The sequence below is a fragment of the Vulpes lagopus genome, chromosome 23, assembly GCF_018345385.1.
Source record: "Vulpes lagopus strain Blue_001 chromosome 23, ASM1834538v1, whole genome shotgun sequence".
In the NCBI taxonomy this organism is placed as follows: domain Eukaryota; kingdom Metazoa; phylum Chordata; class Mammalia; order Carnivora; family Canidae; genus Vulpes; species Vulpes lagopus.
The window spans coordinates 26,450,343-26,474,597 of NC_054846.1; the positions used below are offsets into that span (position 1 = coordinate 26,450,343).

At 41.1% G+C, this 24,255-nt stretch overlaps 1 pseudogene; it reads right to left on the reverse strand.

The window, feature by feature from the left end:
- Positions 1-9,651: 9,651 nt before the first annotated feature.
- Positions 9,652-10,022, reverse strand: LOC121481002 (annotated as a pseudogene).
- Positions 10,023-24,255: the final 14,233 nt, after the last annotated feature.

A 24,255-nucleotide genomic window follows, 5' to 3' on the forward strand; every position in this document is an offset into this window, starting at 1 on the left:
CTAAGGTGTGACAGCGACCCTCTGTTGACCATCCTTTGCTGGTGGCTTTGTATCTCACTTTTAATTTAGTGAGGCCATTTTGAGCTTTTGTTTTCCCAGCATGTTCAGCTGCTGCCCTACTTTCAAATTGTGTATGAACTTAACAAGCAGCCCCAGGTGATTGACAAAACCAAAATGCTGGACCCATTCAATGACCTCAACAAAGGCCCCAAGCTCTGTTTCCATTCTTATGACTCTTACCTGGAATTGGGAAGTTCATGCCTACTTACTGTCCTGGAATAGATTGGTAAGGGCTCAGACAGGCTCACAGAGAAGGTTGACACTAATGGAAAAAGAAAAACACCCTTCCTTTCTTTCTCTTTAGCTTTTGGGCCTGAAGAGAACACTTGTCAAAGCCTGAGAGAGTGTGGAGTTCCATATTAGTTAGTAGCATTGCCATTCTGAGCTGAATTGGGATGAAACCATCCTGAGCAGCACAAATACATAGCATCAGGGGGATCGAGCTGCTTTACAGAATGCCTGGAGGCTGATGCTTGGGACTGAGCACATCACCGCTGCCATCCACTCTGTCCCACTTCTACTTTCAGATGAATTGATTCCTAGGTCCACAGATGCCTTTTTGACTGAAGCCCCCTATTCATCTGCAATGATCTTCTGTGGATACTTGGTGTCTCTTTGGCCAGGATCCAGTGGATCCACCCAAAGACTACTGGTGGGTCAACATGGAGCCACGCCTCTTCAGTCCTCAGTGCTCTGCCTTGGGACACAGATGTGAGATCAAGGCTGATGGAAAACATGGGAAGGGAGTGTTCCTTTTTCTCCAAGCTCCAGGCTGTAGGTGGCTACAACTTTCAATCCAAGGGAAATGGGAAGAGCTTTACCTTGGTTCCACAGAGGTGATATGTGTTGCCCATAGTCTGTTTTATCTAGTCCTCTCTTCACTTCCTCTCTCCCCTTCTCCATGTTGCTGAAATTGCTGTGATTGCTACCATTTAAAATGTCAGGAAAGCTGCATTTATTTACAACGACTTCCTTCTTAACCAGCTGGGGGAAGTTGCAAAATAGCCAACCCAGTGGTGGATCAATCTTTAACGTTCTTTCAAATGTTGAAGTAAAGAAAATGATGACAATTTTAAGGCTCTATTAGGTGGAAATGATCTACGAGGGATGGCGGACAGCTGAAGGTCACAAATCAGGCAGCTTGCCTGTGGCTCAGTGATTCAGAAGTGTGGAAAGCAACGGGAAGTGTGTTCCTGAGTTTTATGAGGGTCTAAGTTTGGGAATTTATCAGCGTGTGCCTGGGATTTGCTGTAATGAGCGTCTTCACTCCTCTCATAAAACAAACCAGCATCTGATGAAAAGCTGGCTGGCCTTCCTTAGATACAGATACTAATTTATTTTGATTTTAGGGGGAAAAATATCACGCCTTTGTCCAGCTTACCTGAGAAATAGTCTCATTGGCATGTGGGGATCCTGCTTATTTCCCACCTGGTTAAAAGAGCAACATCAGTGACACTGAATATGCATATTTTCTGTTATCAATGTTTCAAGAGCTTCTTTTAACATATTTTAGATTCTGGGTATATTTTTTCTATTTTTGTTAGAGATCCTTCTTTACCCTGTGTGTCAATCAGGATGGGCTTGGTCATGCTGGGGCAGCAAAACCACTTCAAAATCTCAGTGGCTTAAAACAGTGGAGATTTATTTCATATTTAAGCCACATGTCTGTCATAGGCTGTGCTCCATGATGTTTTCTGTCAAGGACCTCACCATCCATAGCAAGGGTTGGCAATTTTTTTTTGTAAAGGGCCAGACAGTGAATATTTTATACCTTTTTTTTTTTAATAGACTTTTAGAGATCCCATGGTCTCTGTTGCAGCTACTCAGCTTTGCCATTGTAGTGCACAGACAGCCATGGACAATGTGTAAAGGAATGGGTATTGCTGTGTTTCAATAAAACTTTATTTATAAAAACTGGCAGAGGGCTGGATTTGGTCTATGGGCTGTAGTTTGCTCCACTGGTGGTTGGGAGAGGAAAGGAAGTTGGCACATCTTTTTCCAATTGTTTAAGGTCTAACTTCCATTCATATTTCCTTGGCCTCAGTAAGTCACATGGCCATGCCTAACTTCACAGTATATAAAGTGCACAGTCTTCATTTTTGCCCAGAAGGAGAACTGCAACTAACAGTGAACGGCACCAACGGTCATACCCTTCTCCTCTATTCTTTTTAGAGAAGCCAGTATTTCCTGAACTTCTAGACTTGCACTTTTCTAAAAGGTAACCTTTAAATGCAATCTCTATGTGTTATAATTCAGTTGCTTTGATGGGAGCTAAACAAATTTAGGAGATGAACAGGATCGAATTTTCCTTCATTGTTCTCAGCATTAAATATGTGAATTTTTTTTTCCTTTAAGGCCACCAAAGCTCTGAGTCCCTATACCAATCTGAAGTGAGATTAAGTTTATTCATCCAGCTCATTCTCTAGTATTTAGATTTCTGGAATCCACAGTGACCACATCTTTTCCTTGGCCTTTTTTCCCCCCTCTATAGCCATAGAAGTCTGAGGCTCTCTCACCTTTCACTGGGACAGGATTGGGCCCGGGTCTTGCTGACCACCTTGGTCACGGTGACATCTCTTTGTGTCCCCAGGGGAGACCAGCAGTTTCCACCAGGAGGGGTCCCTGGGGCCTTCCTTTGTCTTTCAGCATCAATTTCCTTCTAAGTTTTGCAACCAGGAAAGGAGCTGTCACTTCAACCAGGAGAGGGCACTGTGCACAAAGCCTAGAATACTCAGTTCCTTTTGGTAGAGGCACAAATTAAGGATTAATGAAACCCATATTCAAATGCTCAAACTATAGCACCTATCATAAAACAAACCAAAACACCACACTAGGAATGTACTCTATAAAAAGGGAAAAAATGCAATTTATTAACAACTTGTACATTCCAGAAGGTACAAATTGCCTCGTTAAATCAACCAAACATTTTTAGTGGCTGTACCTCTTCTTTTCTTACAATACGAACTCAGGCTCTTTGAACCAAAGTGTGCCCTGGTGTTGGCTGTTTTAGATGAGGTTCCAGGGACCTTGTGGGCCAAGGCTTTAGGAAAGATAGGGAGGTTAAGTCCTGTTGAAAAAAAATTTTTTTTGCCTCTTTCGGCATCTTTTCCCATAGGAAAGTGAATAACACTTTAGAGAAACTTACTACAAAATGTGGGAAGCAAGTATAACTATATTCAGTGGTTCCCTAAGTGCTGAAATGGAAGACATCAAATTTTGTAAATAGGGAAATTTTGAAAAGACAACTTGGTTGTAAACTTTTTTGTCTCACCATGTTGGTTCATTTGTACCTAAGCATCTATCTCTGTCTGTAGTAGAACCACACAGATCTTTTTGCTGCAAATGTCTACTTAGTCACTAAGCTTTCTCCTTGGATCCTGACTATGATCACTGTGTTACTACTACCCACTCTCAGTCTCAGTCTTCTTGTCTGCAATATGGACATAATGATAGTGCCTATCTCAGAAGTTGTCATGAGATTCTTATTATCTCATATTCTTTTGTTGTCTCTTCAGCAGCAAAGATGTTATGCAACCAAGTGGACATTTGAAAGAAGTAGAGGAAAGGTCATTGCAGCAGCAGATTGGAACAGAAATAGCAAGAGCTATAGAAAGGCAATTGATCAGTTGATGAAGTCATGGTGCCTTATGTCTGTACAGTGAGAGCTTTCGGAGAGATTGAGAATTCTCTGCAGTTGAATGTAATTCAAATACAAAATTAAAAAAAAGAAGACCAGTTAAAGATGAACACATGTAAATGAACATGGAAAACAGATTGGTGTGGGACATGAAAGAGAATTAGCACAGCCCAGAGAAAATACATGGTGACCGGTGTGGAAATAAATGAAGACCAATCAAATGAGAACAAGCAAAGGCTATGTATTCAGAGCTTGATATAGCAAGAAAGCCATTATCATTTGTATTTGGCAGACCCAAAGGCAGGCAGAAGAATGGGAAAGCTTTATAGTGGATACAAGAAGACTCCTGGGATGCCCTGATTGGAGGCTGTTTCCATGAGGAGGCGGTAAGCAGCTTAACTGGAAGTGGGGCGTTCTATGTGGTTGGTTATGGGTGTATATTTGGCTCTCTCTGGTTGCAAGTGGGGTTGAAAATTAGGAAGGCTGTCAGCTATTAATCATGTCTTGGCCATTTGGATCCAGTTGTTTCAGGGGGTTTTTGATCGGCTTCCTGTTGATTGGCCTTGTGTTTTCATCCGTAAAATGGGGATAATCATAATTACAGCAATTCACTGTACCCTATAAGTCATTTCCACATCATTGGCACATATTAAACACTCAATAAATATCTTCTGCTACAACTGCAAATTAAATTGCCCGGAGATTCCAGTGGTACAGATGATACATACTCCAGTGAAAAGGAAGGAGGGATTCCTGGAGCCTGTCCTGAAGGTTGGGTGTTTTTCTGGGGTGGAAGCCAAGCAAGACCATTCCAATGGTATGTGGGCACCAGAGCAAAGCGATAGCATTGTGTAGCATTTCTGAAAGGCATGCAGTAAAATAATAAAACATCCAGTTAATGATGAAGGCATGAGGAACACAAGTTGAAACATTCGGGAATTTCTGCTCCACAACTCAAATCTTGGCAATCACCTTTCCGCAGATGCACGGCGGAGTCCTGATTTATTTACTAGTGCTTCAGCAAAAGGGCCTTGATTGCGGGGAAAGTTGAATAGGGGTTGTTGATTGAGTCTCAGGTGGAGAAGAATTTAGTGAAATACATTTCACAGGGGAGAAAACTAGGAGGGCTCTAAGCTTAAATGTTCCCATTTCACATGTCAGTGCTGCGAATCTTCTTTCCCCAAATGAGAGTGCTACCTTAGGAGGACAGAATGTGGTAACAACTGTGAAAGCTGCAATGTGATGCTCAGTGTTTCCTGAATATTGGAAATATTTTAATATTATTTTCCTTTTGTACTCTTTTAGTGACAGAAGAAGTAACACTTAGAAAATGTACAGAATACTGGAATAGTTATCCTAAGATGGGAAATGAGGGTATATATAAATACATGAACAACAGTGTGGTTGAGTTTGCTGATTATCCTCCAAAATCCATTTTCCTTTTCTCCTACTGTAATAGAATCCTTCATTCTTAGATTGGCCCATGGCAACTTGGAATAACTACTGCATTTTCCAGCCTCGTTTAAAGTAGGCATGGCCATGGATGGTGGCTGTCGGGGGAGTCAGACTGTGAAGTTTATCAGGTCTTTTTTCAAAAGAGATTTTATTTATCTATTCATGAGAGATACAGAGTGAGAGGCAGAGACACAGGCAGGGGAGAAGCAGGCTCCCCACGGGTTGCCCAATGTGGGACTCAATCCCAGGACCCTGGGATCACAGCCTGAGCTGAAGGCAGATGCTCAACCAATGAGCCACCCAGGTGTCCCCACTTCTATCTTTTTAAAGCCACTGTTGTTTGGGCTTTGGTTCACTTAAAGCAAAATCCAGTTCTAATAACTATATACAGTCATTGAAAGACATGGCTTTAAAGGACTTGAACATTTTTAATTTAATTTTTTTAAATTTAAATTCAGTTTAACATGTAGTGTATATTAGTTTCAGAAGTAGAATTTAGTGATTCATCTAGTTGCATACAGAACCCAGTGCTCGTTACTTCAAGTGCCCTCTTAATGTCCATCACCCAGTTACCCCATCCCCCCACCCACCTCCCCTCCAGCAACCCTCCGTTTGTTTCCTAGAGCCCAGCATCTGTTACAGTTTGCCTCCCTCTCTGTTTTCATCTTATTTTACTTTTCCTTCCCTTCCCCTATGTTCATCTGTTTTGTTTCTAAAATTCCACATATGGGTGAGATCATATGGTATTTGTCTTTCTATGACTGACTTATTTCCCTTAGCTTAATACCCTCCAGTTCTATCCACGTTGTTGCAAATGGCAAGATTTCATTCTTTTTGATGGCTGAGTAATATTCCAATCTCTCTCTCTGTCTCTCCCTCTCTTTCTCTCTCTGTATATACACATACACACATTTACCACATCTTCTTTATCTATTCACCTGTTGATAGATATCTGGGTTCTTTCCATATTTTGGCTATTGTGGACATTGCTGCTAAAAACACTGGGATGGATACAGATGCCTCTTCAAACCACTATGTTTGTTTGTATCCTTCGGATAAATATCTAGTAGTGCAATTGCTGGGTTGTAGGGTAGTTCTGTTTTTAATTTTTTGAAGAGTCTCCATATTGTCTTCCATAATGGCTGTGGAAAGGGGAATGCAGTTTGAATTCCTACCAACAGAGTAAGAGGGTTCCCCTTTCTCTGTATCCTCACCAACATCTGTTGTTACCTGATTTGTTAATTTTAGCCATTCTGACAGGTGTGAGGTGGTATCTCATCCTGGTTTTGATTTGTATTTCCCTGATACCAAATGATGTTGAGCATTTTTTCATGTGTCTTTGGCTATTTCTATGTCTTCTTTGGAGAAGTATCTGTTCACGTCTTCTGGCTATTTCTTGACTGGATTTTTTGATTTTTGTGTGTTGAGTTTGATAAGTTCTTTATAGAAGTTGGATACTAGTCCTTTATCTGATAAGACATTTGCAAATATTTTCTCCCATCCTGTAGGTTGTGTTTCAGTTTTGTTGACTGTCTCCTTTGCCGTGCAAAATCTTTTTATCTTGATCAAGTCCCCAGTAGTTCATTTTTGCTTATGTTTCCCTTGATTTTGGTGACACCTAGCAAGAAGTTGTTGTGGCTGAGGTCAAAGAGGTTGCTGCCTGTGTTCTCCTCTAGGATTTTGATGGATTCCTGTTTCACATTGAAGTCTTACATCCATTTTAAGTTTATTTTTGTTTATGGTGTGAGAAAGTGGGGGACCTGACCATTTTAGGAGACAATGTCAAGACCCCAAAAGAACCTGAGTTCCTCACAAGAACCTATTTTAAAATGCCATTCCATCAAAATGAGGAAGGAAAACAACCAGGTTTATTGGTTTCCAGTAATAAGGCTAGCCAAGGCAAGCTTTGATCTCATGTTGTTCATTAATCAAAAAGACATAGGTAGTGTCAGCATGGACAGGTTACTGTATTCTAAACTTGTGCTTCATTTTGGACCATGGCAGTCTAGAATAGCTAAGAATCTTAAAAAATAGTACTATTGTGATAGGTCTTCTCCTTTTAGACTGGATTTTGGGATGGCTTGTGGTAGTGCAAAAAACCAAAAAATGTGCATTTGATACTTGCACACATTTTAAAGATTAGGACCCCACCTATGGCATAATCACATCACTGCATTTGCATCTTATTGCTGATAGTTTAGTAATTATTAATGTTTTGGATAGGTTTCAAGAGAAATTGGTATAGATCCCCTGGCCCCTCTTCAATCTCTGGAATAGTAACTTCCCTCATGTTTAACTGCTATCCACAGTACAGCTGCTGGTTCACCTACTAGAAGACTGAGCCTGCCTTAATTATAGTGCCAGATATTAGGAGGTGTTTCTTTTCCTGGAGGCTAAGGCCACGCAGAATTATTTTGTTACGTACATCTTCCCTTTATGTGTAGATCTTGGCTGATTTGTGGTGTAAGTGTCTTACATAATAAGGAGAACCATTAGAAGTTATTCAAGTAGCTGATGGGGTTAGTGCTGCTTCCCACTTCCATGAAGGTTTCCCTGGTGATTTCATTGCAAGTAGTTTTGAATGGCTTCCAACAGCTGTAGTTGGTACCTTCAACTTGTCCTTAAATTTAGTATTTTGTATTTTAAAAGTTTACATTAATGATTTTCTTTTGCTTCATTGTAGCCAATTTGGTGTCCTGCACCAAATAGGTACTTGAATGCTTGTGCATTTGTCACCCAATGGCTGTGGAGGCTCAGAATGGGAATTGGGTCAGGCTGGGCTTTGCCGTAGTCCTGTTTGATGAAAAAATTGATCCTAATTTTAGGGTGAGTTTTTTTGAATTTTGAACAACCTACAAATACACAAATACCACAAATACAACCTACAAGTTATCACTTAACCAACTCAGTAAGGCAAATGGTAGGTAACAGCTCAACCAGTAAATTCAAGTTTTCTTTTTTTAATATAAGCTGAAGAGGACTGAATTAATCATATTTCTAAGTAAGTAGAAAATTAACATCACTGTTTCATGCAAAGTTCTTATTTGTCTGAATTTGTTACTTTTTATTCCATCCCCATTCTGTTCCCAGTAGATAGAATATGTTTTATATGCATCTTTCCTCTGTGTGTATTTTTTTTTAAATGAAATAATAAACAACACTTGTATAGAACTTACTATGCTCTAGGCTGTGTTCTAAGTCCTATATGTATAATCATAAATCACTTATTTAATTGCCATAACAAATTTATGAGTGAAGTACCATTATGATCTCCATTTAATAGAAGAAAGAACTGAGGCACAGAAAGGTTAAGCAACTCGCCTAAGGTCACACAACTACTAAGCAATGAGGTCGGTATTTAAACCCAAGCATTTGAGCTCTTGAACCCATGTCCTTAATCACCAACCACACCACCAAAACGTGCACTGTGCTTTGTGTGTCTGCGTTTTAAACTTATGTAAATGGTGTTGTGTAAATGGCACTGTTATAAATCTCATTAGTTTCTCACACACTTTGCCTTTAAGAAGTGCGCATGTTGTTTTGCTCACTTGTGATCCATTCTTCTGATGGCTGTACTCCAGGGTGAACATCTATCACATTTTGCCTCTCTATTCACCCAGTGCTGACACTCCAATATTCTGTCTCCACAAATAATGCTGCAATGAACATCCTCCCTCAGGACTTGTGGGAGACTCTCTTTGGGATATAAGCCATGATTTTTCTTTATATAGAAAATGTGTGCCTCCTATGAAACAGGAAGATGGTAAATTTAGAGCCCCTTTCTGCCTTTCTGAAAAAATTGCTTATGCCATTGCAGTCATATCTCAGGCACTGTTCTAGACATAGGGTCATCACAAGGTGGAATACAGTTATTCAGTGTCAGGACATCAGAATCCTTTTAATTACTAAATAAATAATCAATTTGTAAATGTTTATTCGTGCCATTCATGTGCTAGTAAGTATTAGAGGGGTGGCACAGGATGGCTAAGGTACCCTTGGTCCCAACATAGTGAAGAGATTAAGGATCTGGATGTGAATTTGGGGTGATATGGTTCCAGGGCAACTTCTATTACTTGTACTTTTTTTTTTTTTTGAGGACCAAACTTTCATATTTCAAGGACATCTCAAGTGAGTTACTGGTGGGGTTACAGAAGCTTCCATTCATGCCACCACAGCAAGAGTCAAGAATTCTGAAGGTTGAAGCAATTACTGCTTTGGATACATAACAATATGTTAAAGCATGTCAGAAAGTACAAAAAAGGAGGCATTCAGCAGAGCAAAAAAAACCAGAAGCTCTTTCTAGAGCTCAGTCCCAGGGATTAGAGCTGCCTCAGCCAGAGAGAGGTCCAGACGTGGGTTTTGATGGATTCTTATTACAACTAGTCAAAGGCAAGCTAAAAAAAACCGAGGTTCACATTTCCCCCATGACTGTCCTTGCAACAAAGAGAACATTTGGTTACCTCTCACACGTAGGCTGAGCAAGAACCCAGTGGCAGGACTTAGCCAGTGATTCTGACCCCAGGCTGATATCTCTGGGCCCGAGCTCTGAGCTCTCAGGCAGGATGGCATGGAACTGCTCCTGTACCAGCATCTCCACAATCTGCTCTTTTGTGTGAATATCGGGTCTCAGCCACTGTCCGGCAAACTCCTGGAGATATCTGAGGACATCCCTGGGCCGAGCTGCATCCTCATAGTGGAATCTCTGGATCTGCCTAGAGACTGCCGTGTTGGGAGGATTCCTTTGTGGCATGGTCTCCAGGTCTTCAACAGAGTCTGCATCGAGGCACTCTGGTGGAGCCTGGACCTGGGGAACTGATTTTAGGACAACTTCTGGCTCCTCCGCCATCATCTCATTTGAAGATGACCCCATGCCTATCTTCTATCTAGACACTGTCTATGTTATTTTGTTCTGGCTTTCTAAGGTGTATCTCATTATTTCTATTTGATAGAGGTAGAAACCAAGGCTTGACTGCAACTTGCCACTCAAAGTCACTCACCCAATTGTGGTACAGAAAAGATTTGAATTCCTGTCTGGCTGACCCTAAAGCCTGTATTTGTTTCAACTATACCAAAGAGGAGCCAGAATTTGATCTGGACCATTAAGGCTGAGTAGGCATTTTCTAGGTGGATAGACTATGCAAACATTTTTCTTGGCACCTTTACTTTGGGGTCTTTCCAAAGAACCATATTTTTATTCCTTCATTGACAGTACACATGTTTATCCAGAATTTATTCTGGCTGGCTTCTAGAAATGCAAAGATTAAGAGATAAGGTCCCTGTCCTTCAGGGGTTTATAATCTCATCACAGAGATGGCTGCATTCACATGTGCCATCCATAACCAGATAGGTAATGATACAAGGTTGCATAACATGCCAGAAAAATGATAGGGGTATCCAGTTGAGTCCAGAGGAGGGAGACATCACTGAGGGCCCAGTGGTTTGAGGCAGGAGTAGATGGGATTGTAATTGGGCATCAAAATGAAGGAGGGAGCAGTTTGGACACTTGGAGTATGTACTGCCGTGTTATATCTAATGCAATCTAAGGTTGCATTCAAAAGAGTTGCATATAAACATAAATTCATGGAAAGTCAGATTTTACTCTTTAAGTTTCCTTAAATAGGCAACAACGAATAGGCTCTTGTATTGATTCTGTGGGGGTGCATGCATCTTCTATATTCAAGCTCAGTATAATCACTTTTCCCTGCAGACTTAGCACAGATTGCTGCTTCTTTGGACTATAGAGCCTCTTTCAGACCTCGAATTTCTCTAGATGGCTTGCCTTTGAGATAGTGTTGAACAAAAACAGCAGTGCTTGAATTGTTAGAGTCAAATGGGTGGGCCATGATGTCTGTACTATTGGGAATATGAGGCATTGGGGATTGGTGGAGGACAAAGAGGTGGTCTGTGGCCTCTGTGGCCACCTCCTTGACATCTGAAAGTTCTGTCTGCTGAGGAGAAGCCTGAGTGAGCTCAGGCACAGAGGAATGATCACATCTACACTTCTGATGTGCATAGATAAGCTGACATGAAAATGTGTCACATATTGTGAGCTAGTTTGAGGTGCTGATGTTCAGTTTGAGGAGGAGGGACAGTAGGTAGCAGAGAGAACTTCACTTGGAAAGGAGACACAATCTATGTTCATGTCATGTGCCATCCAGTGGAATGGAGGAATGACTAGGGTGTGGGAGGATTGCATAAAGGCTAAATTCTCATATTTAATCTATTTAGGATATTACATTAGCATAAAAGTGGACTTAAAGGAATGCACATGGGTATATCTGGGTTTGTTGGGAGAAAAGGATTTGGGGGGGAGGAATAGAGACAAATTTGGAAAGGGACTAGGTGGTGGGGTACTATAGTGTGTAGGATAAGGGCTCAATCTTCTAGGGTGACATTTTGATATCTCTGTATATGCCTGATCAGGGATTGCCAGTTGAAAATAAAAGTTTTTGGAAGGCTAAACAAGTGATTATGTGTAAGCTGGATTGGTTGGGAGCCCATAACTAGTGTTCTGGAGCCTACTTGGAAGTGGTGGCAAAATTCTGGTGAAAGGCAATGAAGGTCTAGATATGGTGATGGAGAGGAAGAGGAACCCGCATAAGAGAGAGATCTGAAAAGAGTTATGCAGAATCAGTAGAGCTTTGTAAACTGGAAAGGCACTGGGAACAACCAAATCTACATCATAATCACCAACTCCAACATAAATCCAGGACTGCCTCTCTGGCTCCCTAACTTCCATGCAACTGGCATCGTTTATTGAGGTTGGAGGAGATCTCTGAGCTAAAAACCAATTGAAAGATACATGTACTCTTATACCATACACAAAGATAAACTGAAAATGGCTGAAATATCTAAATGTGTGACAGGAATCCATCAAAATCCTAGAGGAGAACACAGGCAACACCCTTTTTGAACTTGGCCACGGCAACTTCTTGCAAGACACATCTATGAAGGCCAGGGAAACAAAAGCAAAAATGAACTATTGGGATTTCACCAAGATTAAAAGCTTCTGCACAGCAAAGGAAACAGTCAACAAAACTAAAAGACAACCTACAGAATGGGAGAAGATATTTGCAAATGACCTATCAGATAAAAGACTAGTATCCAAGATCTATAAAGAACTTATCAAACTCAACATCCAAGGAACAAACAATCCAGTCATAAAATAGGCAGAAGACATGAAAGATAAATTTAGAACTTACATGGAGGCAAAACCTTAGATTGTGTTCTTGGAACAGTATTAGTGGAGGACACAGCTTTGGACCATTGCCAAGTAGGTTTCCTGTTATTTTTCCCCCAAGTCTAGATCTTGGGACAACCCAGTGCTGGGATAGTCTAGATCAGTTACTGTGCTGGTCCGCTGTGGTGCCCCTGATGGTGTGGACAGAGGGCATATACCTGAAGGAACCCACCCAGGTAATAAATGTGGACTTTTCCCTTCCCACCTATCCAGTCAGATGTATGGATACTTTCCATTTGGAGGGGGGGGGGGTGAGCAAGGGGTAGGACATGTCAGAAGGGTGCACTCACATGCGGCTAGCTATGCAAGGAGAAGGAAATGGATTTCCCCCAACATGGCTGGATATGATCGAAGAACGGAATTGATAGGGAAATCTATGATCTAGACAGCCCCACAGGAGTTAACTAATGAACTGGCTTCACCCATTTTGAAAACAAATCTCAGCAATCTCAGGAAGAAACCAAAAGTCTGGTAATGGGCATAGGAAAAGTGGCCTCATAAATATGTCCTGGTTAACCACTGATCTGCCCCCCATAAGGACTCCACAATCCCTGCACATTTTCTTGGTTGTCCATGGCCTGGATGCCTAAGCCTGGTGAGTTAAGAGAGCAAAATCTTTGTAGTCATAAGGGAAATCTTTCTCCTGTTTTTGTTTTTGCTTTGACCCATAAAATAGGAACATCTACCTTATGGAAAAATGGGAGACTTGGGAAAAGAGCCTCTATTCCTTTTTCCCTTCCCTAGCTGGGAAGAAAGTCATTGCATGTGAAAATCTGGCCCATCTGGGTTCTCTGTTTCCCAGCAGCCTCTTCTCCCCATGTCTCCATGCTCTGTCTGTGCATACTGTAAACTCAGTAGAACGGCTCTGTTCTTTGAAGGGAGGCCTGGCATTCTGATTAGCAATTTGTTTCTGGTCACAGGTCAAGACAAGTTCTCCAAGGTAGTGTTATTGGAAATAAAGCTGATCACTGCAGCTGGGTAGATGTGAGTCTAACTCCTCAATGAGTTCAGGACCCATAACAGAAGAGATGTGATTAAATAACATCACCCCTTAGATCCCAATATCCATGTCAATGTAAACATCCTAATTTTGATTTTTTTTTTTTAATTTTCTTTTTTCTTCTCCCTTTTCTTCTTCAAAAACATTTAGCAAACCGAGTGACCACTATGAGCTTAGGTTCAATGCTTTTAAATAGCCATGGTTTGCCCTGATACATAGTGTCATAGGCAACCCAGATGGGCACATGTACCCACAAATATAAGATACTTCTCTACCACGAACACACTTGAACCCCAGTTCAAGTCCATAAAGGACTCTGCAGATTATATGTACACATGGAAAAAAGAACGAGACCTTGCCATTTGTGACATGGATATAGAGGGTAGAATGCTCAGCAAAATAAGTCAGACTCAGAAAGACAGATACCATATGATCTCGCTCATAGGTGGGATCTAAAAAACAAAACAAAGGAATAAACAAAAGGCAGAATCAGATCTGCACATGCAGAGAACAAAATGATAGCTGCCAAAGGAAGGGGGTGTGGGATGGACAAAATGGGTGAAAGGGAGGGGGCGACACAGGCTTCCAGTTATGGAGTAAGTCATGGGAATAGAAGGCACAGCATAGAGGGTATGGTTAATGATACTGTCGTGACGCTGTGCGGGGACAGATGTAGCCACTTAGTGGTGAGCACAGCAGAACGCATAAAGCTGTCTAATCACTGTAGTGTATGGCTTGAAACTAGTGTAACATTGTGTGTCCGCTATGCTAAAAAATATGTATATGTGGACATATGAGTGCACATTCACGTGTTCATACTATCACCACGTGCATACCCACTACCACGTGCATGCACATGTACTATGTGCAAATAGACCCACATCACATGCACGAACAATGAACACATGCCCAACATCACATGCGTGAACACACGCCATGCATCCTCACACACTACACACGATGTGCATAAACACATACATTATATACGCACGTCACACCCCTACATGCTTACACATGGCACATGAACACACACGGGTCATACATGTGCACCACATACATACAGACCGCTCACATAGACGCCCCCAATCCCAAACTTGCATGGGCAGATACATGTACCCTGTCATACATGTGTAACCCCAGGGCCTATGCAGATTTATAGAAAAGCTCCCTGATATAGTCTCTCCCTCTTTCTCTGTGTCTCTCTCTGTTTCTGTCTATATTGTGTTCTTTTCTCTTTTAATCCTGGGCTCCATATGTATTGGATGACACAAAGCACACACACAGACACAGAGCAGACCTCTGGACTCGTATAAAAACAACCGCCCAGACCCTGGGAAACTCAGCCTTTGTGCATAAGCCCCTACTTCTGTGGCCCACTCCCCTGCCCCTGACCCCAGGAAGGCACTTTGACAAAGAAGCACCTGCGCCCAAGCTCAACAACTTTATTTCTTTTTGCCTTTGATTAAGTCTCACAATAAAATGGCACACCAAGGGGGCATGACATTATAGTGTCATTAAAGTGAGCATTTCGCAAGGAGCATTGCCTGAACTGAGATGCTTCTGATGTTTTTATTTTCACTGAATCTTTGAGTACAGCAGATGGAAAAAATTACTGTGGCCAGAGCTTGAGGAAGCCAGCTTCACCTGAGAGGTAAGCTGATCAGGCCACCCTGAGCCCTGACCTCATTTCCTTAAGAAAATATAAAAGAGTTGAAATGCACGACACGACATCCATAAACAGGACCCATGGGACAACACACACACACACATACATACATGCCGTACTTGACAGAAATGGTAATACAGTCACAAAGAGAGTTGACCTTGTAATGCAAAGAATATGGCTAAATTGTTCCTCCTTCATAATATATCTGTTTTTTATAATGGTGGGTTCCCCCAGTTTTCCCCTCAAACACACATGTATGTGCATGTGCAATGCACGCGAACGTGCATGCACACACACAGGTATTTCTACTTCGGTTCTTTTTGCAGTCAGATCTGGTAGGAGTAGCCGTTTGTTCTAAGGGAACCCTTTGCATGTGGGTATTTAGTGAATTTGGAGGTTTCTAGACCATGTGCTTATGCTAAAAGTGGCCACCACTTATAGACGAGACTCCACACTCCTGTTAATGTCATTAGCAAGCAGACCAGCAGTGTCTGCAAAGCTCAGAGAGGAGAGATGCTACCCAGGGGAACCACACGATGCCAAATAAATGTGAGGTGATAGACTATTTTCATCACTATGTCCGCAGGCTGGAGCCCGTTTGTCAGGGGCTGCTTGGGCTGATGGGGAGGGGGCACTCAGGCAATCCAGTGGCAATTTCCATTGTCCTCAAAGGCACATCATTCCCAGGAACAAAGCCGTGGGTCATATCGTTTGTCCTGAAGAAGCTCCTGATAAATTTTTCTTTCTTTTTTTTTTTAAAGTCCCCTTTCTTTGATTAGCCATAATAAAAGCATTTCCTTCTAAATATATGTCCTTTTACACATCAAAAGCCCGATATGAAAAATTCATTGTCATTTGCAAAGAATAGTGCCTCTTTGTAACTTGTTATCTGTGGAACTGGATGTTATGAAGTCTCTTTGAGGGTTCTGATAGCAACTAGAATACTCTGCCTCTTGTGACAAACATGTTTGAAGGCATAATTACGGGGTGTGGGCTGGGGTGACCAGCACATTCTCTCAGACCCAGCAGACAGTCAATGGGTTTTGTGTACACAGGAAACTTTCCTTTCCTTTATTCTGTCTCAATGCGAATGGGACTGACTCAAGTGATAAGCCGCTCCTATGGTGTCTTTGTCATCGAGTCTGGATTTACAAATAGCTGTCTTCTGTTTGACTTTCTGAAATCAAAATTATGGATGGGGCCATAAAAATGGCAGAATAGCGTTAGATAGGGAATGGTCTCCAAATACTTTGAAGTGATTCAGGATGACTTTCTAATTCGAGTAAATGTCAATCATATTTGAATTCTCAAAAATCTTCTAAGTTGTGGTAGATTTCGTTTTAGGAAACAAAAGCTAAGTGATTGAAACTAAATGATCCTAACTGAGAAACTTATTTGATGTAAAAACCAGAATTCCAAGGAGGAATGGGAAGCGATGCTTCAATGGGCACAAAGTTTTAGTTTTGCAAAATGGAAAGATTTCTGGAAGTGACCGGTGGTGAGGGTTGCACAGCAATGTGGATATACTCGATGCCGTGAGCGCTGTACCCTTTAAAACGATTAAGATGGTAAATTTGATGCTCTACGTATCTTAGCACAGTTAAAATAACAAACAAATAAAAAATCATAATTCCTAGGTAAGTGCTGATAATAGAGTAAGTATAGGTTCTTTGTATGTACTGCGTTAAAAATCTTGCCCCCAAATGTCCAGCTTCTTTTATCTTATAGTTGACAGTTTGATCAGACTCTTTAAAATTGACTTTACTAATGTTGCTCTGTGGATAAAGTACTGCATATAAACTCGTGCAATTGCTAATGTGATCTTTTGTTTTAACCTGATATAAACTATGGGACTCTAACCAAACCTTCAGAGATTTAATTATACAGGAAAATATTCTTAACCCTCTCATTTTAAGTCAGCTGGCTTGCTACTCATTTGTCTTATAAATGAAACCTTTGGCTTCTTTCAGCTTTCCTTTGCTACCTTATTCAGTTATATGCCGCAGTACTCTTTCTCTTCATGAAACACTTTAACCCACGCCCTTTATTTTTTTTTTAATTTAATTTAAAATTTTTTTCCATGCCCTTAATACATTGATTTTTCCCAAGATTTTGTTTGTTTTCTTTGCCAAATGAGAGGCTGTTGGGAGGAGGGGAAATAACCATGGAGCCAAGAGACCTGGGTTTGAATCCCAGTTTTGTGAAATTATAGGCTTATTTCTTGGGGTTTCAGTTTCCTGTTTATAAAATGGAGGCAATAACTACTTGCAGGGTTGTTGAGAAGTTCATATCATATAATGATAAGAGCAGCTACTTACTGAGTGCTTACTCTGTGCTAAGCACTCTTGTAAATAACTTACATGGTGGAACTCTTATCATGTCCATTTTACAGATGAGGAACTGAAGCACAGAGAAGTATAGAAACATCCAAAGTCACAAAGGTGGTCAGTGGTAGAGCTTGAATTTGAACCTAGACCCTCTGATTGCTGAGGCTGTTTTTTCTTTTTTTTTAAAAAGATTTTATTCATTTACTTATGAGAGACATACAGACATACAGAGAGAGGCAGAGGAAGAAGCAGGCTTCCTGTGGGGAACCTGATGTGGGACTCAGTCCCAGGATCCCAGGATCATTACGTGAGCCAAAGGCAGACGCTCAACCACTGAGCCACCCAGGTGCCCAAGGCTGTTTTTAATCACGATATCATCCTGCCTCCATCAGATGTGAAATGTGAGGCAAACTACTGAAAGCATTATATAAAGTGGAATAAGTGAGCAGAGTTGACTTTTTCTAGATTTACTTTCTATGCAGAATGCTACAAATGTTGGTTTTGTGTTCATTAGATCATCTCAGCAAAACTGCCTTCAATTCAGAGGCCCCAGTTTACACCAAAGATGTAAACAATCTGGAACATCTTCAGAGCATTTATAATCTTGGCAATATAAATAATTATCTGGATAATGTTATGTATAATATTTTACTTCTATACTGTAAACACTGTGAGACCAGGAACAGCCTATAGCCCATTATCCAGGATCCTCCCAATAACTAGTACAATGTCCAGAACATACTAGGTGTTTGATAGTAATGAGAGCTAACCTTTACTGAAAGTTTATCACATACCTGGTACCAAGTGCTTTGCATACATCAACTAATTTTATGCTCATAACAACCCCATAAGCAGGGCGCTATGATTACCATCTCTACTTTACGGATGAGAGAAATTAGGTAATAATAGATCTAAGATCCTACAGCAGTAAATAGTGGAGCCTGCATTGCCACTAGGCTGACTGACCCTAGAGCTTGCCCCTGTTTCATCTTCCGATAGAGTAGCTGAAACCAGAAGCCTTTCTAATATGGAATTGGAATGGCTGTAAAACCAGCCATTATGTAGTCTTGGCTTCCTGGTCAGGGGACTAGTGTTGGTCAACAGGAAGGAGAGATTGCAGGCTGGGGAACTGGGGACCCTTCCTTTGATGTGGTGAAACATTGAGCGGATGATTGCCTGGGACAGCCTTAGAGGAGAGACTGTGAGTCTCTGGAACCTGTTCCTTTAGGGGCAATGGTTGAAAAAGGTCGGGATATCATTGTTGGCTGCTGCTTCGCATTTGTAGCAAACTTCTAGAAGAAAGTAATTTGGCCATTGGTGTGCAAAGATGAAAGGTAATTAAGCTGTGCCAAGGAAGTTACTACCATCTCCACCTGTGGCCTTCAGCCTAAATCGACTGGGGGTGTGATCATGTGAGGCCCTTCAAGACTGATTGCTTCTAGTTCCAAAGAGTAGGAGATGAGATGCAGTCTGAGCTCTCTGCAGGAACTTCCTGTTACATTGCTCTTGGAGAGGTCGTCTGTGGAATGGTCCGCCTGGATTAGTGCTGAGGTTTGGAAAATTATAATCATAGCTACTACATGTCAGCCACAGGCAGGAGTGCTTTACAAACCTACCTCAGCTCATTTATTCTTCGTGATTACCTCTGAGGTAAGTGTTCTTAATTCCACTGTAAAAACAATGAGACACAAGTCAGAATAAATAACCCGCCCTGAGGCAAGCTGTATTACATGGTGGAGCTGAGATTTGAACCCAAGTGGGTCTGATTTCAAAATTTAGGCCTTTCTTTTCCTGCTGGGATTGAGGCATCCCTCCCCGAGGAAAGCAGTGATGCGGTGGGGCCCTGTTGCCACGCAAAGGCATGGCCTGTGATCTGTCCTCTCCGGCACCCTTTCCGTAAGGGCTCTGTGGTGGGCACTGGTCTGTGGCAGAAGGTCGAGCTGCTCCTAGCACCGCCTGCCCGAGGTGCTGAGGTCCCTCACTGTGCTCAGCGCTGCTGAGGTGCACACACATTGGGTTCCTAGCAAGCGCCAAGCCCCTCATGCTGAGCACAGCAAGGCTCTGATGCTGGGATTCGCCAGGAGGGCTAAAGAGTATTTTCTTCCTCAGTAAAAAAACAAAACAAAAAAAGAACCAAAAACATTTTTAATGACACCTAGGAAAGAAACATTTCATTTTTATTCACAATTAAGGCATTTATTTTCCATTTCAAGGAACATAGTGGAGGAAAAATTAGGCTGGATGGGTGACGGTCAAGGTGGGACTAATGAAATGTAACAAAGGCGTTTGGGTGGCTCAGTTGATGAAGCATCTGACTCTTGATCTCAGGTCTTGATCTCAGGGACTGGAGTGTTGGGTGTTCCGCTCAGTGCTGAGTCTGGTTGAGATCCTTTTCCTCTGCCCCTCTCCGCCTCAAATAAATACATGAAATAAATCTTTTAAAAAAAAGTTAGCCTTACTTCCACACTCTCAGGTCATAAAGGTAAATGTAAATAATTGTCCCTGGGACAAACCCACACCTGTTTGCAGCCAACATTTATTATTCACTCAATAGGTCAGGTTCTGTTGTGAACAGTTTTCATGGATTATTTTATTTAATCTTTACTGCACCATGAGGCTGGCAGTCTTTCTGTCCATCTTATAGATGCATAGAGCTGAAACACAGAGGAGTTAAATGTGAACCCAAAGTAGCACAGCTAGTTGCTGGTAAGGTCGGGATGTGTATCCAGGCAGTACAGCTTCAGGCCTTCAACTCAGCTGTTAGGCTGTAAGCTCTTTAAGCCATTCATCACTGGGACAGGATTCCTCAGCTCTCAGTCACCAGTAGGCAATGACTGTGCATTTATTACCATCAGGTCTTTTTATGCAGTAGTTCATTTAACCTCGTAATGAGCAGATAGCTGGTATTATAATCTCCCATTTCAGAGAAGAGGAAACTGAAGTCCAGAGGAATTAGTGCTGTCCTAATGCTGGAGCTGGGATGAAAAATCTACATCTTTTGTACTTCCAGTCTGCTTTTGCAGCACAGAATCAGCCTCAGCTCTTCCACACATAGACTTGTACCTGAGAAATATTTTAGGATGTCAGTAATCACTGAAATAATGCACATTTTAGATATGTGCATTGCCTCACATAGTGTGAGAACTCTTTTCAGTTTGCTGAAGAAATTTGCCGCCTCAGAATATTTACATTTATAACTCTACCTCTCTAGAAACAATAAAATAACCTCTCCACGTGGGTAATTAACAGAGCCATAAAACATTCCTGCAAATAGCATCTGCAGAAGCAAGGTGAAATGAAGAGCTGTCATTTGAGCCAACCCCATTTGAAACTCATTTCAAAACATTTAACTGAAGGGAGATAAGGGAGAGATGCGTGGCTGTTGGTTGCAGGATCATTTAACTAACAGCAGTGTGCTTCAAAATTAAACCTTCCATTTCAAAGTGCTGAGTGTGTGTGTGTGTGTGTGTGTGTGGGTGTGTGTGTGAGCGCATACACATGTATGTGTCTGAGCAACTCTCCAAGCAAGTTGCATTGATTACCTTGAAGCAGGTTTTTCAACTCTTTTAAAGAAGGCAGCCTGTCCTCCCTGGTCCTATGAACGCTGTCTACTCGGACATCTGTGCTATAAAGAATATTTCTAATTTGTGACCTTGGGCCTATCTCACAACCTCTCTGGGCTGTGGTTTTTAGTTTGTAGAATGTATTCCTGTAAACTTGTGCGGGAGATAGATGAGTAAACATACAAATTATGCCAGTGTAATTTTATTTTATTTTATTTTTATTTATTTTTTATTTTTAATTTTTTTTCCAGTGTAATTTTAGATATGTGCCTGGAACATGCAGTGAAAGGCCTAAAATTAAACAGAAAATGTAAAGTGTTGGTGAGGATGTGGAACAAAGGAAGCTTTCATATGGTGCTGGTGGATATGAAGATTGCTATAGACACTTTGGAAAGCTGCTTAGCATCATCTGCTAAAGATAAAAGAACATGCACTTTATGGCCCAGGACCTCCATCTCTAGGCACAAACCAACGGAAATGTGTGTGTGCATTTAACCAAAAGATTTGCAGAAAAATATTCATAGCAGCATATAGCCCCCACATGGAAGCAATACAAATACTGTCTGTGATAAATTTGAAAAAAATATCATGGTATGTTCACTCAATGGATGCTATGTGGGAATAAGAAAAAAAAAAAAAAAAAAGAACTCCAGCAGCATGGGTATATCTTGTAAAAATGATATTGAACCAAGAAGCCAGGAACAAAAGAGTGTGTATTCTGTGAGCCCATTTATAGTAGGTTCCAAAATAGAAGTGGGGCACCCGGCTGGCTCAGTTGGTAGAGCATGTGACTCTTGATCTTGGGGTCATGTGTTCCAGCCCCATATTGGGGGTGGAGCCTACTTTAAATAAATAAAATTTAAAAAAATAGGTAAAAGTAATCTCTTTGTTAGAAATCAGGATCATAGTGGCCATCAGAGACCTCAGTGCTAGGGGTGGGGATTGTTCCCGGAAGGGGAGTAAAAGAGCTTCTGATAGAGTTTTATTTCTTGACCTGGATGCTGGCTACACAGGTGTGTTCACTTTGTGAAAATATGTTGAGACCTACCCTCATGCTTTGTGCTAATTGTATGGCATACCTTGACAGGTGTGTAAAAAGAAGCATTTATACAATACTATATGATTATCAGAAAAGGACATTTAATCTAGAACTGAGATAAGCAAGGAAGGCTTCCTGTAGGAGGTAGTTCTTGATCTTTATCCTCTTACCTTTATCATTTGCCCCTCATCCTTCACTATAAATACATTGGGATCTGTTTAACTGTGAAACCATTTCCATTGCTCTGGCTTTCAATTTTTATTTTGTCTGTATCATAGTTTTAAAATTAGGAATGTTAAGTCCAATTTGTATCTAATCTATCATTCTTCATTTTAAAACTTTCCTTAGCTGCTTTCATAGGTTTATTCCTTCACATAAACTTTTGAACAATGTTCTCAAGGTATGTAAAACATCCCCCACCCCTAGTTTTGATTGCGAATTACAGAAATCATAGAAATGAAATTAATTGGGTAAGAAGTAGATACCTTGATGATATTTAGTCTTATCAGCCAGGAATAGGGTTGGCATCTGCACTGCTCACCCCATTTAAATTACATTTTCTTTTCTACAGGATGTTTTTGATAAGTGTTACTTCATCCCCAAGGCCTATCTCAGATTGACTGACCAGTTGCCTCTGACCATTGCAAAGGCACAATATCATGGCAAGAAATAAATGATTAAATTGTTTTCTTTTTTTATAATCAGGAGAGATGGAAAAGAAATCAAGATGGGACATCTTGAGTAGAAAAGCCTCCTTTGTAAGAAGAGTGGCTGGCCTAGATATAAGTCAGTCACCAGGAAGATGGTGGAGGGCCCCATCTTTCTGCAGATTTCCAGAATAGAATGAACAAGAGAGACAGAAGAGTTCAGAATGGGGACAGAAAAGATTCCCTCATGGAGCCTCCATCCATCTGCCTGCCTGTTTTTTTTTTTTTTTTTAAATCTCTGACTTATTCAGTAATTTTTTTTTTTCCCCCCTAAATGCTGAAGATAGGAAGTGGTGCAGGAGGGCTGAATTCCACTGTGAATTCAGTATTAGTGCCTGCCTGGCCATCAGGATGCTCTTCAGGGAACTTGATCCATGAGACTACATGGATTTCCAATTAGTATATCTACCCCGTGGATTGCACTAGAGCCACAGATTGATGCAATGTGAGTAGAAGGAGTCTTGAGTCTATATCTGGTTCCATTGAAAAATCACCCTCCTTCTTGTGTTAGAAACATAGTATGACAGACAAAGCTATTCCTTAGTCATTGTCTCATTTCACAGCCCTTAACACCTTATTTCTTGGCGAATGACTCTGACGTAGAGAAGGAGAGCCAGGGCAGAGCTTGCTCCACCATTCTGCAAACAGGGAAGCAAATTCAGAGAGGTCGAACAACTTGTCTGGGTTCCGTGGGTAGTGAATGGCACAGCAGAGGTTAGAACTTGGGTTTGTCTGAGTCCAAAATCCCATGCTTTTCCTCTATATTGTACATTCAGGTCTTTTGATTCAAGACTCCAAACAATGCTCTGCTATGGAGAGCAACCCGACTTGAAAGTGATCATTCTTGTTTGTGTTAGTACCAAAGGCAGCATTAAAAACTGTTTGATATATAGTCATTTTAGTTCATAGCCTGAAATTAAAACTGTAAAGTAATTTCCTCTCTCAGTTTTCAGGGCAGCTTCTTGCTGTGACTAATATTAGTGGGTTTTCAATATTATCATTGAAGTAGGGAATCTTGCAAATCAAGCAGTGACTCATTGTAAATGAGCGAAAGACTAAAGAATGCTGTGATGTATCATAGTTGTCAGAAGGCTCAGGAAGTCTAGACTTTTAAAATGGGTTGTTTTCCCTATAGACTGAGCTCATCTTCCCTGGGTGGTACAGCTCATGTCTGGAAGAAGGAAGTCTATACCCTGGGAAGGGGAAGTGGCTGGCTTGCTCTGTGTCATACCTTATTACCTTATCCTCAAGAGCAGGGATCAGGAAACTACAGTCCCCAAGGCCAAATATGGCCCACTCTATTTAAATTTTTTTTTAAAATTTAAATTCAATTTGCCAATACTACTCCATTTTTAGAAATTAAGTTTTATTGGAATACAGGCACCTTCATGGGTTTACTATTATTGTCTGTGGTTGCTTTTTTTGCTATAATGGCAGAATTGATAGTTGCCAGAGGGACAATATGGCTGGTAAATCAGAAAATATTGATTATCTGGCCCTTTACAGCAAAAGTTTTCCAAACACTGCCCGGGACTCAAGCAAATTATCCTAAAAAGGTACA